Source organism: Coenobita brevimanus, chromosome 57, assembly GCF_032717465.1.
Source record: "Coenobita brevimanus isolate Jiangsu-jjx chromosome 57, ASM3271746v2, whole genome shotgun sequence".
Classification (NCBI taxonomy): domain Eukaryota; kingdom Metazoa; phylum Arthropoda; class Malacostraca; order Decapoda; family Coenobitidae; genus Coenobita; species Coenobita brevimanus.
The window spans coordinates 16,040,616-16,046,211 of NC_137010.1; positions in this window are offsets into that span (position 1 = coordinate 16,040,616).

Sequence of the window (5,596 nt, forward strand, 5' to 3'; positions counted from 1 at the left end):
TCCATATTCAGTGTACCTTTGTATGTAAATTGTAGGGGAATTGAACTATGACAATAGATGTGTTAAGGTGTCCTGCCGAGTTTTTATGCCCTGTTCCTTTGTAAGTGTTCTATTTCCGGTCTAGAAAGAGGACCCCGCTCAGTCACTGGTGTCTTTAGAACGAGAAGTCGGTCTAAAAACATCCAGCATAACAAAAACTTCCAAAGTTCCCCATTGAATATCCGCATCAGTCTCTCCCGACGGTTTTTGGCTTCAGTTTTTTATAGTACAGCAGAAGTTGATTATAGCATTCATCAACCCTTTCACTACGAGCAGTTTTTCCTCAAGTGTGTAAAACAGTCTGATGGTACTCCGCTTAGGGGAAAAAAAAAAAAAAAAAAAGGAAAAATGTCGTGCTAAAGGGGTTACTACATGAGCGTACAGGAATTATAACACTGAAATATTAATCTTGAAAAACTGTCAGGTTCTTGGTAATTAAGTCAGCGTGAAAACTGCCTAGGACATGCAGTTTTCACGTATGTGCTGCACAGGGCAATCCCCAGTTTTGTTCTACACTTCTCACGGTCCACAATCACTTACCTTGAATTCCTCTACATCCAGCTATGCAGATCGTGAATATAGATAGAACTTAACTCCCAGTATATATATAGTAAACGCATATGTCTGCTTTACCTTCAACGTCCGTCCTCATCCTGGTTTTGGGACCGTCTCCTAGACCGGACGAAGTGTGATGATGGATGCCAGTATTTACTCAACATTAAATTAATGCCAACATAGAGACTGAACGAGTCAAGGTACCCACTAGGTTTAATTTACAGATTGAGCTAACTTTATATTAAGAACCTCACTCCCACACGGTCGTAGAAATGTGATATTACGGTACCAGTGAAATAGTAGAGTTGCCATCAATGAAGATTTCATTTCCGTATATGATAAATAAAACAATTCACGCTACGTTATAATTATGTTTTCTATTTGTATTATGGCATGTAACATTACTGTACTGTCATTTACAGTTTCATACAACAGTGCTGATATTTAACAAGGAGAAACAGGCCTTTTAAAGAGCGCGGGGCTGTTAAACAAGAGTCCGAAGTGCCGTCTATCGGGTTGGAGCTTTTCAGAAGCACCCCAAGTATCAAGGTAGGAAACGGCCAGAAATACAGGTGGAGTTTGATACCAGAGTGAAAATACGAATTAATGACGCATGGTTAATCCCTGAAATCCGGTGATGTAGTTTTATATCTTACTCTTTCTACTGCCAGACGATTTAATTCAGCTTCGGGACTACCTATTGCTATCACTGGGGCTAATGAGCACCATATCCAACCCCTCTAGTTTGAGTGGCCTCTCTTCACCTGAATGAAATCGTCTGCAATAAGCTGGAATAGATTGAATAAATACGTCATCGGAGTGAAGAGGTTAAAACATGAGTAATCAAGACCGGAATATCAAAGTGTGAGTACCTGAGAGTACGGTTAATCAGGTAAATCAGTAATTACGTATACGATAAATTAGTCATCGATACTTCTGCTTATTGTTAACTGTACATCAGTTGTAAGGTTTGATAGGTGTCAATGATTATGTACTATTGCGGACAGGAGTTCTTAACCACCCCCGTCCAGCCAACCTGTGTATGTGGCAGAGTCGCATTCACGAGCACAAAAGTTGCCTTCGATGCATTTCTGTCGAAAAATATTCCTTCAGCTTTGGGCTTGTACTAATGGATAAAGCAATAGTTATATTTTCTTTGAAGGTTTGACTCTGATAACACGAATATATCAGACTGATTATTTAATAACTTGTTTCTCGTATAGAGCTAAGCAAGTGATAAATATGTATATTTGGTTCCACTCCACGACTTCCTGTAGGTCTGAACCAGCAAACATAGAGTGAACAAGTTCGAAGCATTCATTTGTTTGGTGCAAGAGAGAGAGAGAGAGAGAGAGAGAGAGAGAGCGTGCGTGTATGGTGGGTGCCTGCGAATTTTGGAATAATGAGGTGGAGGCAGACTGGCGCAGGGAAATGCAAGGGATGAGAAACCCTGGATTCCTGTGATCCACTGAAAACAGGCCACAGTGTGATATATACTGTCTATACTATATATATATATATATATATATATATATATATATATATATATATATATATATATATATATATATTCATTGCCAGACGCCATGTATCCCAAGCAGGGTGGCCAAGGGCTTAGAGTTAATTGTTTTACAGGGAGGGGCACTAATCCTCCACCAACCCCACTTGACACGTAGGGAGAACGTGTGTGTATATATATATATATATATATATATATATATATATATATATATATATATATATATATATATATATATATATATATATATATATATATATATATATATATATATATATATATAGGATTGCTTTCGTTGGAATAATGAATTAGTAGATAAATGCTGTTGATTTAACAAAAAGCTGTGCTTAAGAAAGTAATTTGCCTCTCTGACCAGAGAGAAATATCCAGTTAATGAGAAAAATACTTACGAGTTCGCAAAAAATCTCCAGGTGCTAACCACCAGAGAGAGAAAAAAAATGCAAACATAAGGCATCTAACAGAAGTTACGCGGCCTGCCAAATTATTTGACAAAGTCAACTGGCTTTACCCAGAATAAAACCCATCTTTCATTTTGTCCGACGAGACGTTATCGTGCGATAAATAAACTCCTTCGTCATCAGCGAAAGGAAAAATTCCCTGTTTAGCTTGAGCACCATATTTACTCATATCGCATAAAATCATGTGTATGTAGCCGGAATGAAGCCCCTTATCTATGGCCTGGCAAACTCCCTGTAAAGAGTACCCGGTACTATTTTCTATCGACAGACTGAGTTAAGCGGTGAGACTCATCTTTCGTGTAAGGAAATCCACCCCGCCTCTGTGTGTGTGTGTGTGTTGAATTGAGAGTCATCTGACTTGTGGAGCATGATATGCGGATTGGTAGGTTGGTAACTGGGTGGGTGGATTGGTTAGTGTAGGCTGCTTGTTTAACAGGCGGACTAGGTGGAATGAGTGGGCGAGAGGGAGGGAAAGGGTTTTTGGGCTGGTTAAGTGGGGTGGAGTGGGGTTCGTGCATTGTTTAAGTGAGGTTGGTGGTGGGGCTACCTGTAGGACAAGGCAAGAGACGGGTTTGTGTCGTCCTACTTTTGAGACATACTGTATTGAGTAAGGTTGTGGATATGTGCGTTGATGGGTGGGTGTGTAGATGGATGAACGGATTGTGGGAAAACAGGCCTCTGGGATTAGGTGAATTGAGTTAATGTCCGAGTTGGGAAAATCGGTCCACAGGGGATATTATTCTGGAATCATGCTGAAGTAGGTATATATATCCAGTGAGTTACAACAGGTCCATCGAGCAATACGTCTGTTGGTTAGGAGGTCTGTGTTTCAACTGCACGCATCAGTGGGTGATATAACCACGTCGGATAACAGGTTTATGGGGAAAATAGGTTCATTGTGAAAAATACATCCATGGGTATACGACCATGTAGGAAACCTGCATTCATAGAGAGATTCAAGGTCGACGGAAAAATTGGTCCGTGGGGAGAAAATACATCAATGGGGAAAATTAGTTCGAGGGAAGTAGGCGTCTTTGGAAAAAAAAAAAAAGTCATTAATGAAAATAGGTCCATAGGGGCATACACGTACTGTAAACATACATGGAAATATTTAAAATAAATGGGACCTAAAACATCCAACTTTTAACAGCCATCGTTGCCTGGAATTAGGCTTACCACTGCACAGTGCACACCTTGCACCAAACAACAATTAGCCAGACGCTATTTCCACTTCGTCATCCAGTTATTATATTTCATAATTTACCTTCATTTAGCCATTTAAGCATAGAAAGCCAACCGAAACGAAATGAAAAATCCCTGTTTAACTGTGTTGAGCACCTCATTTCTCCACCTCATTCCTCTAAAATTCACGGGCACCCGCTACTCTCTCTCTCTCTCTCTCTCTCTCTCTCTCTCTCTTTCCTGTTAACAAATGAATGCTTCGAACTTGTTCACTCTATGTTCGCTGGTTCAGACCTACAGGAAGTCGTGGAGTGGAACCAAATATACATATTTATCACTTGCTTGGCTCTATACGAGAAACAAGTTATTAAATAATCAGTCTGATATATTCGTGTTATCAGAGTCAAACCTTCAAAGTAAATATTACTATTGCTTTATCCATTAGTACAAGCCCAAAGCTGAAGGAATATTTTTCGACAGAAATGCATCGAAGGCAACTTTTGTGCTCGTGAATGCGACTCTGCCACATACACAGGTTGGCAGGACGAGGGTGGTTAAGAACTCCTGTCCGCAATAGTACCTGGTAATCAGCTTTCAGTTATGCATACAGTTATTCAGATTTCGCTAACTATGTACTGTACATGATTAATCGTATTCCTGGATAATTGTGGATACGGTTGATCTTGTATTAGCGATTATACATGTGGACAATCAAGTAAGATTATTCTGGATATGGTTAATCATATATCAGTAAATATGTATGTTTAATTAGGTGTCAATGATCATGTCTATGGTTAATCATATATCAGTAAATATGTATGTTTAATTAGGTATCATTGATCATGTCTATGGTTAATCAACTGCCTGGACAGTTATAAGCATAGTTTATTAGGTACAAGCTGATCAGATATCTGGATAATTCTGTATGCATTAACTAGGTAACTACCGATGGGAAATATACAGACAATACATACGAACAGCCATTATGACACCTAGACTTTCACATGCAGCACACATCGTACAGCCACCCATCCCTCTTTCGTACCTCGCCACCATGGATGAGAGTTAATTCTGGCCGTCACTATCCCTCGAAGGAGAAGATCCAGTCGTGCAGTGGGCCTCGCATGGGCTGCTGTAGATACAGCGAGTCTGGTAACTTCATAATATTGTATACAGTAATCATGCATCTTGAGAATTATGCATATGGTTAGTTAGTTAGCTAAACAATTATCTATATGGTTAATCTGCATTATTATGCTGGGAGACTTTATAATAAGAATGACAGATAATCAAACTGGGTTCCGGATAATCGGGTCGAAATATCAGGTTCAGAATAATCAGACAGAATTATCAGGTTAAGGTAATCAGACCAGCTGATCAGACAGATTCTCACGTAACATCAGATTCTCACAAAATCATACTGGCCACATCAGAGTCTCAGAAAATAATACTGGATAATCAACTTCAAGATAATCTTACTAGCTAATGAGGTTCTGGATAATTATACTGGCTAGTGAGGTTCTGGATAATCATACTGATTAATTAGGTTCAGGATAATCATACTGATTAATTAGGTTCAGGATAATCATACTGATTAATTAGGTTCGAGATAATCATACTGACTAATGAGGTTCTGGATAATCATACTGATTAATTAGGTTCAGGATAATCATACTGATTAATTAGGTTCAGGATAATCATACTGGTTAATCAGGTTCAAGATAATCAGGCTGGCTAATCAGGTTCAGGACAATCATACTGGCTAATCAAGTTCGATATAAAAAGACTTGCTAGTCAGGATGAGTATAATTAGACTGGCTAA